Raw genomic sequence first — 13,788 nt, forward strand, 5'->3', positions numbered from 1 at the left:
AATCTGGTTAAGAAGAAAGAAAAAAAGAGGAGCAAAAAGACTTTGCTTTTGTTTGTTGATAATGCAATAACCAATACCAAAATACAGGCGTCTGGATAAATTCGCTATAATCTCTGAATACCTGAAAGACCATCAGTAATCAATTACTATTTCAGAACATTCATTTCCTTATTTCCATATTGTGAGAATCAAAAGGAATACAATCTTAACAAACCTATTACACCGAAACCTTTCAGCGGGAACATTTCATATTCTTTTGCTTAACAAAACCCTGTGGGGAAGACGCAGGTAACTGCGCAAATGTTCGCTTTCAATAAAATCATCCTATATTGGTTAAAACAACAATAACTTGCATTTATACAGCTCCTTTCACGAGGGGTAGCATCCTGGAGTGCCTGCCTTCAGCACGGTCTTCAAGGAGTGGCATTTACCAAATATACTCCTGTGCTTGGCGAGGGAGGGAGTCCCGGAAAGCAACCCATCACTTATACCGATTTGGTGTGTTTACAGCAAAGCAATGTCATTTACAGCTGTGGAACAAGGCGGAGTATGATTCCTAATCCACGCTTAATAAACAAATAAATATAAATAGGGTATAGAGCATGCATGTCGAGGCAAGAGCAGATTTAGATCTAGAGATTTTTTTTAATGCTATTGTTTCTATAATTATATTTTCTCTTTTGACCAAACTCATTGACAAATTCAGATTGAGTGTATGGCTTCTTATCATTATTGGCAACTCTGATGTTCTGTGACGACTGTTCCAAACCATTAGTTCCACTTACTGTGTAACTGAGTTCAATGCTTTATGTTGGATTAAGGTATGTGACTTCATTGTAAAGTTCTGCCTGAACTCACTTGCAAATCTGACAACAAAATGGTTAGGTCACTTGGATCAAACTCTCTCCCTCTTCTCCATTAAGTGCAACAGTAGCTGCAAATTACAATGCTGTCAACTGCACTGACTGTCACAGAACAATAAAATTGGGGCCAAAATAAATCAAAATGTCAGGATTTCCAAAGGGAAGTGAGGCACATACAGAGCAGAGAATTTCATCTCACCAAGGACTCTCGGCAGAAACTTCCCGGTAACATTTTCACAGTTTTGAAGTGAGTGACTCACCCACTTGCATTATATGAAACCGATTCTGCATAGTCTGCAAATGCAATAGACTCTGTGAATGGAATGTTTCCACAATTATAGGTGCAGATAATTCACCACAGACAGAGCCCTTTGAGGGCTTTGGGAGCAGTCTGCCTCTCGTCAGTGCTAATCTGTAAGTGAGATGGGCATTAAGGACGGGTTTGTGATATATACAAGATTGCGCCCCCCTTTGCTAAGTGCAATGAAGGCAAGCCGCACACAGCCAGCGATTAGATGCAGTAGTGACAGAGTGCTAGAAAGTCAGTAATGGTACCAGCACATGCATTTGCATGGTTTTCCACAGTTAGACGGGAACTTAAAAAGAGGTGACAAACTAGTTGCGGAGGCATGCTCAATGAAATTCTGATTTCCTACCAGTGCCTGAGATGGATTAACTTCACAGAAGCAGCTTTAATGCTTAACAGTTCAAAGCTTAAATGAATGATACATTTCCGTTGAAATCTCAGAGAATCTTGGATCACTGTGGTATTCAGAGGGAAACATAATGCAAAGTACCTGTAATGCCAACTAAATACCAACAGTTAACAGGATCCCTGCTTTCCAGGTGTTAACAGTATTAAAGTACTTATGTACTTGCAGTAAGCATGTCCTTGAGAGTATTGACTTTCTAAACAAAGATTGCAAACCATGTATATCTCCAGTTTTAATCAAAAACTACTATTGTATGAAAATAAATCTAACTAAACGCTTGCAATTTTTCTTTTTAATTCAGACCGAACACAAAAAATCATATCAAACAAAACTAAAATGCAACAACGCATGCTGTCTACAAACAACACACAGATGAGATTGCACCATGAGTACAATCTCAAGCAAGCAAACACTGTTTGTGCATGTGTGTGTGAGAGAAAAAAAGACACACACAAAATAGTGCACAACCAGCACTGTGCCTCACAGCATATGTGGGTGCACGTATGTGCCTATGTATCATAGAGAACTAGTGGGTTAGAGAGCTCCACAACTAGCATCCTCACAATGAGAGAGAGAAAATGTGGCATACCTTCACTCAGAGGAAAAAAAGGACTGCTATCCACTCAGTAGACCCTCAAGCAATGTAGCTAATACTAACCCCTCGCATGCTACACAAATCTTTCCCTGGTGGTACAGTTGGCTCAGAATATTGAAAACAATTATACTTGTGAGTAATCAACTACTGTATCTACATAGTAACACATGGGCGATTCTTTTATGTGAGAATAAATTCTATCTCCCTGACCTCTTTTATGCGGCTGCCAAACTCGTTTCCCCTCATTTCTATGGATTCTTTCCTCCAACACACATACACACACACACACACACACACGAGTTAAACAAATTAAATAAAAGCAAGTGTGCTGAGTGCACAATCTAGGCATTCGAATCATCCAATGCATGAAAATATTTCTGGTGCACATCAATAAACCAAAAAGGAAAAACAATACCCTCAAAATCATCTAGGAAAGAGATTCATTGTGTGAAATGAATTGCATAGCACGTTTAATTAGCAGAGAGCTGGAGGTTTAAATTAAAACCTACACGAGATACTCTGAGATGAAGGAGATTTCACAGCGTCTGGTATCCTGGACTTTTGCGTTCAACAGCTACATTCCGAATGCCACCACATTTGTAAAAAGATTAAGATTGAAGACATAAGAGAAACTCAAACAGTGGTTCCTAAACTTGATTTCTAAATGCTTCCACACCAAAACGCTTTGTTATTAACAAGAACAGTGGGAGTGACAGAACAGATCTCATTTCAGCGGGCTCTTCAAAGTAACCTGGCAACTGAAGCACAGACTCCGAGACAAGGAAAGCTCCTGGCACCTGGCGTCTAACAGCAATCCTGAACTTTGTCAGCTTATTCATCAAAAGCTACTTTCAGATGCTGGTCAATGTCAATAATCTTTTTGTTCTTGTACTTGACAGTTTATTTATAGTTAACTAAAAGTAGACATCTCCATCTAGTTCCCCTTACTCAACTGCTAAAGAAAATCTAATAAAGAGGCTACAAATCTCCCTTTTATGTAGATATTTGACCCAAACGAAAATCCAAGGTATCCAACACAGAAGGGGGTGGTTATGGAGGGGTTGTTCACTCTCCATTAGTTCTAAGCACTGGGTTCAAATACAACCAGATTAATAATAATAAATAACAATAATAATAATCCTTGCATTTGATATAGCGCCTTATCACATCATTGAGACGTCTCAATCCCTTCACAGGATTTACTGTAAAGTGGATTGTCTGTATTTTGTGGGTGAAACATGGCAGCCAGTTTTGCACAGAACAATGTTCCACAAACAGACACGGAATGAGTGACCAATTTTGTTTGGAGTGATTTGTTGGCCAGGACACTGGGAAAAGCTCCCTTCTCTTTTCAAATAGTGACAGTGGAATAATGGAATAAAAGTATTCTTTCTCCCTTGTGCTCTCTCTCTCTCCTTTGGCTTCCTATGTGAAATTAATTTGAGCAGTCTCAAAACAGTTCAAATGCATCAACAGCACAAACTGTCTACATCCTGGCAATCTCACAATGATGACTGGTCCCATAAAATCATAAGTGAGATACAGATGAAAAATACCCTCTGCCCATTTGGTCTTGTACTTTGGGAATGCCTATTTTACTGCTACAGTCTTCCCATTTCAGAATCGAGCTGTTTCTTCAGTAGTCCTAGCCTCTACCATGCTTCCTGGTAGCCCTGCCTAGCTGTTGATTAGCCTCTGCGTAAAGAAATATTCCCTGGTATCAGTCCTGCGAAGGAAATAGAAATGAGGTAGTTGAAGCTGAAGATGCTGGGGAAGTGCACACAGAGCTTTATGCTCTCTGTACTGAGCTGAGAGTATATGATCCTGACAAATTGGGGAAACTAGTCCATTGTTAATAAATTACATCCATCATCTTAAAGAGCATAAAAGGGGAACTAGCATATTTCAAGACTTCAGTTTTGAAAAGCATATATGTTTATGCAAATAATTTATCTTTCTAATCTCTTGGTTTGTGTTAAATAGATGGCTTAGCAGGTCAAAACGTTATTTTTAAAAAGACCGTATGCTATATACAAATGCACCTATATAGGAGACCTGGTTAAATAAACACCAGTCACAGTACCCTGATTATCATAGAAACCATACATTCATCCTCTGTACAATGAAACTGCATTTAATACAGTTCCAAACACTGCTGTACAGTACTAACAATGGAAGTATTTACAGAAGAATCAAAACTACTGTAATGCCAGAGTTACCAGACATCAGTTATACTTATGGTATTTCAGCAGAGAAGCAAAAATTGCAGAAGTTGTCTCTGTCTTATGTAATATTCCCACGATCACGTCTATCCTGAACATTATTAGTGCTGATTAAACTGTAGCTTACCAGTACATGTACATGTTAACGTTTAAGATCTAACCTATCCATCTAAATGAGTTTCACACAACACAGGTTATCTACATGTATTGGTCATTGGAATAACAATAATAAGAATGTGCAGGTAGCTTGTCAACTTTGCAGTTAACCATTCTCCTCCCTCATGCCCGCATTTACCTGTAAGTGAATCAGGCGTCCTATCTACTCGATCACCTCCTGTCTCTTATGTTCAGTTTACATTGCCAACAATTAATCGATAACGCTGCAGTGGTGCTTCAAAGTAAACCTAACATTGTGTGACAGCTGCCACAAGTGGGAATGTTAATGTAAGTAGAGAGCAGAGTCAAACACACAGACTAAATTCCTTGCTGAAATATTTGGCACGCACATCAATGGGAGATATTCCTGTATAATTATATGATGCTCTGGTAGGTCTAGATGCATGGCTGACCATTTTCAAAGGTACTCCTCATCTGAGGCAGAGATAGTAATTTCACCTCCTTTGCAAACTGAAAGGAAATGCTGATGCATTAAAGACTCACTCAGATTTTAGACCAGCAGATCCAAAGAATGACCTTTCAATATGTTCATATTGCAAGGACAACAGTGTCTGATCTAAACAGATTCTGGTGGAAATGAATCATACCCAAAGACACTACAAATCTAGATTTCTTCTGCAGGTACTTGGAAAAGCCACACAGTGTCTACATTATAGTCTATTTCCATGTGTCTTCATTACTCCACCCTGTGGCCTTTTCCCAGTTGGTATTGGGGGATGATTTCTTAGTATTTTGACAGATTTATTGCAGTCTTTTATGAAAAAAAAGTGCAATTGTGACACATCCATCATTTTCCCTCACATCTTCCATAACTTAGATATACGATGCATAACTACAAAATAAAGTATAATGGACAGGTGTGCCAACAAAGCCAAAATACTGAGAAACTAGTAGAGTACTTGATTAGGACAATTCTGACATTAACCTCTAAAGAATTTCTGTTGCTTACAAATTCGCAGTCACTAAACTTCACAGTAAAACTGGGTGAAGTGTGATATGTTTCAACAACATGATAAGCCACTGTAACTTATACAAGGATTATTATTATTTTTATTATAAGTATAAACTTACTGAAAAGTTACCATCCATAGAGATTATAATAATATATAATATATAATAATCCTTGCATTTGATATAGCGTCTTCGAAACGTTTCGAAGCACTTCACAGAATATACTGTAAAGTGAATTGACTGTATATTTTGTGGGTGAAATGCAGAGGCCAATTGCGCACAGCAGTGACCCACAAGCAGTCGTGGATTGAGTGACCAAATTATTATTATTTTTTATTTTTATTTCATTTTTTTGAAGGGATTATTATCCTCAGAAAAACAATCCGCCGATCGACTAATAACCGCATCCCTACTGTTAGGTAAACAGAGGCAGGTGGAGTAAGGAAACTTGTCCAACATATCACCCTGCCTGGGAATTCAACCCAGGTCCACTCGCTTGCAAAGCGAGTGCTCTAACTACTAAGCTGCAGAACTGCACAGATTAGCTTCTAATTGTGAGAGGAATTCCAATAAATGATTAAACTGGAGTGAGACAGTCTGTTGAGACATTGGCCTGGTTGAGACAGTTACAGTAGGTGAGGAACCTTGAATGCTGCTTCACAGGACACTGATTGAATTAAGGCAATGCCTTGTGCAGTTCTGCACAAAACCAGCAATGGGCATACTCAAAACTTCAATCCCAACCGCCCTACCATCGGTGACTGGGCCTTCAGCCTCTCAGCCCCTCGGCTCTGGAACTCTATCCCCCAGTGCCTTCGCCGCCTCCTCCCTTTCCTCCTTCAAGGCCGGTCTCAAGACCTTTCTCTTTGACAGTGCCTTCAGCTCCCCTCTCGACTCTCTACCCCCTCCTCGCTCCCTCCCTTCCCTCCCCCTGACCATTTCCCCCCTGCTCGGGTCCTGACCCAACTGTACAGCGCCTTGGGACGTCCTCCCGACGTGAAAGGCGCTCTATAAATGGAATCTTGTTGTTGTTGTATTGTGCCAAACACATTGATGTTTATAACTGAAACCAGTTGATAATTATTGACTGAAATCCTGTTGTTTAACAGATTGGATGTTATGATAGAACGTCTTTTTACACTATAATTATACTCCGTATTTCACTTGGGTGCTGCGAGTTCTGTACTGTCAACAGATAAAGTCCTCACCAGCAAAATATTCCCATGGTCACAGCAGGATTTGAACAGAACACCACAGAATACTTGAATAATTCTATATCCTTCAATCCTTTTTTCATGTATTCTTCAGTCCCCCACTTATCCAGAAATATGACTTTTTTTTAAAGATGTTAATTGACATAGCATTAACTTTAATAACTGTTTTTGCTGAGAATATATTCCACATCCTTTACTAAAAATACAAAGTCACGGGATCATTCTTAAGAGCATCCAAACTAGTCAGAGCTCCAAATATGCAAGGAAATTTCCTTTTGTCTGTGAATTCTCTCTCTCCCCAGAGAAAACATACTCTGCTTACCTGATCACCAAAAGTATTAGGAGCAGATTGGCAAGAGGCAATGCTTTGGCACACTAAAATGTGTTGGCGTACTGCTGGAGTTTAACCAGCTAAAATTATACATCTTGCCATGGCAAATACCATTTGGCAAGCTTCCCACTATTTGCCAGCTAGAACTTCACCCCGTTATAGCTTTTGTTTGCAGGGTTAATTGGAACAAGGAATTCCTACCCCAAATCATGCCAATGAGCCAGGCTAGTCTGATATCAGCAGTGCCTTCCTGATCCCGCCATAGAGGACCTAGCTAGTGAAGAAAACTGCATTTTATTGCTCCCAATGAATCATTAACAGAAAAACCCAAGATGTGGAGGGAGATACATCATTGCAGAGCACCACAGCAGATCAGACTCAGTCTTGAAATAAATAACAGAGTTCCTCTTGAGCTTGTGTTACTGTATGTATGTCAGCTATTTTCCTATTCAGTGAGGTATCTTTGGTATTTGCATCTCCTCTTGACCCAAGCTCTGAAGCCTTGATACGAGAATCTTTGCAGCTGTTTGCTAGCTGGGAATCGGATACCATTATGCCTGTTAAATCAACCTGTTCTAACTGACGGTTGGGGCTGAGCGCATCCCCCTCCCAACATCCTCCACACAATGTCAACAGCACAAGGCTGTCCATCAGGATTGGGATCACCATTGTACTCAGGGGGAAGGGGTCATGATGACATGTCATGCACCCTGTCACAATATTGAATTAATCGCTGCTAACTTCACTGTTCATCTCATCTGTTTTTACCCTATTTTACCCTATATACTGAAGAAGCCAGATCACAGAAAGGAAGAACTTGAATTCTTACAGTGTTGTAACATGTTGAAGCAGCCCACAGGTCTTCACAGGTAATTCCTCTCAAGTAAAGTGACTGTTCTGTAGTTGGACCATTTGTGCCAGCAAAGCTCACAAATAGCCATGAGGTAAAAGACCATTTAATCTGGAGGATTGTTGGCCTAGACAATGAGAGAAACTCTTTTCTTACTAACACCACTGAAAATGAGCTCAGAGGTTTCCCTTTGGATTGAAGAAACTTTCTAAGAATTAAACCTTTCATTTGATATAGCGTATTAACACGTCTTCTAGACGTCTCAAAGCGCTTCACAGAATATACTGTAAAGTGATTTGACTGTATGTTTTATGGACGAAACGCAGCAGCCAATTGCACGCAGCAGTGTCCCACAAACCGTCATGGATTAAGTGACCAAATTATTATTATTATTTTTTATTGTATGTTTGAAATAAAAAGGTGCCCACTCTCCTCACAGGCATCAGCAAACGGTTTGAATTTTTCTAGAAATGTTTCTGCAGGTTGACTGACAATCTTTAGTTTGTGTTAAATACCTGGAATATGGTCACTGAAATTATTTACACAAACATACATATTTCTCTGCAACCATAACATTTGTGTGATTTATATTATTTCATATTTAATCATGTTCCCATTTCATTCTCGACATGGAGGCAGGCTCAGATCACATCCAGGTTTATTCATTGAGGTCACGTTTACAGTGAAACAACCAAGATGGTTCAATCCCTGGTTTGTCCTGAATAATTATTTTAGTGCTTGAAAATTAGTAATTATGTGTACTTTATGACAAGTGTAGCCCAGTTGGGTGAGCTCTGCACCTGGCCCACATAAGGACAAGACCTCTGTCGTGTTGGCTGACACGGGTCAGCAGTCTTGTCCATATGTGGGCCAGGTTCCAGTTGGCTAAGTATTATTCCCAGTACACAAGTTCAACATCATCTGCTGACTGCACACCCCGCCCCCACCCTTTCCATTCAGTGAGCACTATTTCAATTATTTTTAAAAACAAAAATTGGATTTATATTGTGTCTTTCACATTGGAACGACATCCAAAGGGGCTGGACAATGAGAGATTTGCACCCGAGCTGCAGGTTGGGACCAGAGTGGTGGAGGGCACAGGGGCTGGAGAAGGGAATATGACTGTAGACAGGGTCTAAAAGAAACATCTTGAGATGGGTCTTGAAGGAGGCAAGGGAGAGGGTGAAGCGGAGGGGCTCCGGGATTGAGTTCCAGATGGTGGGGCAGAAAGGCTGAGGGCCCGACTGCCGATAGTGGAGTAGACAGGGTGGGGGTCATGGAGCAGGCCAGTGCCTGCAGAGCAGAGGGAGCGAACAGGTTGGTAAAGTTTTAATCAGTTTAATAGAAGCTTTAACTACACTTTTCTCAGGTTGCTCCTCTTCTTCCTCACTGTCTGTTTCTTCCCTCCACCCACATATATTTCTCAAAGCTTTGTTCTCCTTCCATGAGGTCTTTTCATCCATCAGGCATCAAGTTAAATTTGCAACTCATTTATTCTGTGCTTCACCATGGCTTTAGTCCCAAAGACCCCTTGATACATATCTGTATATTTCACAGAAGCAAATATAAGCATCAGCTTCACTTTGACATTGCAGTTGTTGCCCAACTTGCGTGCATTCATCTGGAAACAATTTGGAGTCTTTATCTTGTAAACAAAAATAGTCTCAAAAAAACTGCGAATGAACCTCATGATTTTACTAAATTGATCAGAAATTCTGAGTGAGAAAAGCTTCAGATGCCATTATACTTTCAATAGGATAGCATGTTCCCATTCCCTTTTCTGGTGTGTGTGTTTAATGCAGATAGAATATGAGTTTTATAAACATGCTTTATTCTTTTCTTCAGTTTCCATTGCCTGGGTCAAGAGAGGGATACATAACGTACATATTCTGTGTTGGTAAGCTTTTAGTCTACACAAGCCCAAGGATTTGTTTTCTGAGTACAGTGTTCCCAGGAGTCAGAGGCGAGAACATGCCAATGAAGACAGGTTGCCCAGTGAGTAGCTAAGGCCAATGCTATTTACTCTGCACATGAATGATTTGGAAGTGAGAACAGAAACCAATCAAGTTTGACAATGAGGGAAACTGGGGGAGCTGCAAACAACAGAGGGATCCTGACTAAATACAGAGGGAGTTGGAGCTGAGAGACCTTTTTTTTGCTTTGGTTGTTTTCCGTCCCTATGAGCACCTCTTTGATGATAAGATGTTTTATTTTGTCCAGAACAGTAGAATCAGAAAACATGGCCTGCGATTGAAAGGGGGTAAATTCAAAACAAATCTGCGGAAACACTATTTCAATGAGCGAGTAGTAAATGTATGGAACACACATGGGGAGATGGTGGAAGCAGAAAGTGCTGATTCTTTCAAAAGCAAATTAGAGAGAATTATTTTAGGAAATAATATCTTTGGATACAGTATATAGTTTGGGATATGATATGTGCATAGTACTGCCAGGATGGTGGAAGGCTAAGTGGGCCTTGGTCTTCTTTCGTCGAGCAATTCTTATGTTCTTATGCCATTGTTGAGATCATGTGAAGGACTTTCTGTGGGACGTGATTGTGCTTCTCACATTGATGCTCCTACATTTTGCAGCTCAACTATTCTGCATCCATTTCAAGCCCTATTTGGGCAAAATATTTGTAGCCCTCTCAGCCACCTCTCTAAAAAGCTGAAAACTAGCTGAAGAAGTCATGTTAAGTACATGGTTTATGACGATGAAGGAATAGGTGCAACAATTTGTCTAAGTCTTTATTGGGATTCCTTGGCCCTCCTTAGAGTTATTTGGGAAAGAAAACCAGATGTTAAAAAAAAATCCCTTAAGGCTAAGCTGACGTTCAACTTGGAAGGAATAAGTGCACCTGTTTCTGCGATGCATCAAAAATTCATCTGTTAAGCTCCTCATTACATTCAGAGCAAATGCTATTTTCAGATGATACAATAAATCTTCTAATTGGAACTGGGTTTCATTAATGTGACATCTATGTGTTCACTCCCACACAACCACATCACTTCACAGCATATCTTACAAAGGTTTTTAAGACGTCTCAGCAATGTGTTAGGCCTATATCAAATGCGAAGATTATTATAAAGATCATACTCCTGTGTTTCCGCTGGAGAGTAAGTGCTCCTGGGGCCTTGGAGGCTGGGATCACTCACTACTGAAACATTGTTTCTATGATTGCCTCCAGAATCCTTGGTGGCTGACCCCAGCCAATGGTGGACTTTGAAGTAGTCTTCTAATCGCTAGGATTGTGCACCCTATTACAGCCGCTGAAGGTGGCACAGTAGCCAAAGTCGTAAATTACAACTATTAAAATAATGGGCAAGTTTGTGCTTGTCTAGTTGTTTTTATTCTCCTGCAAGAGCACCCCGGGTCACAATATGACCACCCACCTTCCCAGTACTGCCTAAAGTTCTTCTGCAACCTTCACTCCTTTGCTTTTTACAATTTTTAAATTGCTAATTGATAGCATCCTGGGAACAAGAAAATTCCTCTGTGAACAAAAAGATTCACTCTCGTGAGGATCAGAATGAGCAATGCAATTCAGTTCATTAGGCACTGGCTTGCAGGTAGCACACCCCAATCGGAGGTGACATTCCAGTTCCCAAGCTGCCTGTAATTAGCAGTTTCAAAGCATAAAACATTAGAAAAGGGAAGGGCAGATGTACCCCAGTAATGCAGAGATAGCTCAATACATCTTTACGTCTAGCTCTATATATCACTGTAAGCAGCTGTCAGGAGGTTTGTTCTCATGTACATGAGCAGACAACAAAATATATTTAAAGAGAAATGGTGCTTGCACGTTTAAAGTGATTTAATACATTGAAATGTCTCAAAGCCCTTTACAGCAGCCACTGTCAAGTGTAGTGATTGTTTTTGTAACCATTTTATGCCCTGCAAGGTCCTACAAACAACCCTGAAGTGAATGGTCAATTAATCTTAAGGATTGTTGACCAGGACAGAAGGAGAAATTCCCTTCTTTTTTCGGATAGTGTTGTGGAATCTTTAACATCTACTCAGTCAGGCAGATTTAAAGTCTCACCTGGGGGACAGCATTTCTGACAATGCAGCGCTCCCCCGATAGTCAGTCACCAGAATTATTATAATATCATAGAATCATAGAATTAGACAGCACAGAAGGAGGCCATTCAGCTCATCGTGTCTGTGCCAGCTCTTTAAAAAGAGCTATCTAATTCAATCTCACTCCCCCACTCTCTCCCCATATCCCTGCAAACATGTACTCCTCAAATAATTATCTACTTCTCTCTTAAAAGTTGTTATCGAATCGGTTTCCACCACTCTTTCAGGCAATGTATTCCAGATCCGAACAACTTGCTGTGTGAAAAAATTTCTCCTCACCTCCCCTTTGTTTCTTTTAACAACTATTTTAAATTGGTGTCCTCAGGTTAACGACCCACACGCCAATGGAAATAGTTTCTCCTTGTTTACCCTATCGAATCTCCTCATAATTTTGAAAACTTCTATTAAGTCTCCTCTTAACTTTCTGTACCAAGGAGAATAATCTGAGCTTCTCTAGCCTCTCCTGATAACTGAAGTCCCTCATTCCTGGTACCATCTGGGGTATTGTACAGATTTCTTTGATTCTTTGCATCTGGTCCAACCATTCTTCAGCGAAGGCATTGATATAATGTCAGTGCTTGTTCAGAACATTTTTACAAGGAAAGAATTATGGCCTCTTGTTCAAAGTACCCTGGAGTGGATTGTAAGCAGTTACCTCTCAGGCTAGTGCATCAGAGGAGTTCTGCAGCCTACGTGCCCATTCTAGTTCTTCCACACTTCAGCAGCAAGTGCTGAATTTCATTATAATGTGATATTCAGCCAGTTAACCTCACAGTCTCTTTGCTGCCTCAGATTATCAGCTTCCCCTTCCAACTGCTACATTAGGGAGTCTAATCAGTTATCTAACCTAACAGACTTCGTACAACAACAACAACAACTTGCACATATATAGTGCCCTCCACGCAGGTTAGCATCTCAAACTGCTTAACAGTGGCGGAGACTGGCTCTGAGCCGGAGTGGGGGGGTGGGGGGGTGGCCATAAGTGCAGTTGAAGAGGAAGGTTTTCAGGCGGGATTTAAAAAAGGGGAGAGAAGTGCAAGGCGGAGGGATTGAGGGAGAGTGTTCCAGAGTTTCGTAATAAGAATTGTGTAATTATTGAATTAATAAAACATTGATGGGAGAAATTCCACCTGGGTCTCAATTTACTGTTAACTTGGCATTTTACACTGTTCAGGACAGTGTAAAATGCCAAGTAACTTAAAAATTAGGATGGAATTTATGAAATTGCCAAATTCTGTAGATTCTGAAATGCACTGAATAAATCTACACCCAGGTAGAATTTCTCCCCGTGAATGTGCTGAAGCCACAGAGCGAGTCAGTAACCCGGTTGCAAAACATCCCTATCATGTCTGTAACCATAATCCTTACAGTGGCTCACCACCTCACCTCAAACACCCAATCTCATTTCTTAGGACTCTTACACTGCTCCAGCCGAGGTCAAAATAACTTCCAGGATCCCATCTTCCCTCTTAGGCCCTCCTGAGCTTATTACCTGAGCTCTGCCTTTATTTCTTCAATTTTCTTATCTGATTTCCGAGGGATTCAGCCCTTCCTGATCTGGTTCAACACTGCTGGCCTGTTTGGATCATTTCCAGAGAATGGGAAGGAATGGTCCACACCCAGAAAGAGCATAAGATTTGAATTCAAGTAACCGCAGACCTGCACATTTACACACATGGCAGTGGTTTACGCATTACCTCTGGTGCCTTAGATTTCTCCCACAAGTGAATATGGCATGGAATCCAGACACCAGCCACCTCAGGCTATTTGGAAACCAGCTACGTGAACCAGT

At 40.6% G+C, this 13,788-nt stretch overlaps 1 protein-coding gene across 1 annotated transcript in view; it reads right to left on the reverse strand.

The window, feature by feature from the left end:
• Window positions 1–13,788, reverse strand: part of celsr1a (cadherin EGF LAG seven-pass G-type receptor 1a) — a 189,646-nt gene that overhangs the window by 94,918 nt on the left and 80,940 nt on the right. The window lies entirely within an intron of this gene.

The sequence above is a fragment of the Callorhinchus milii genome, unplaced genomic scaffold (assembly GCF_018977255.1).
Source record: "Callorhinchus milii isolate IMCB2004 unplaced genomic scaffold, IMCB_Cmil_1.0 Scaffold5, whole genome shotgun sequence".
In the NCBI taxonomy this organism is placed as follows: domain Eukaryota; kingdom Metazoa; phylum Chordata; class Chondrichthyes; order Chimaeriformes; family Callorhinchidae; genus Callorhinchus; species Callorhinchus milii.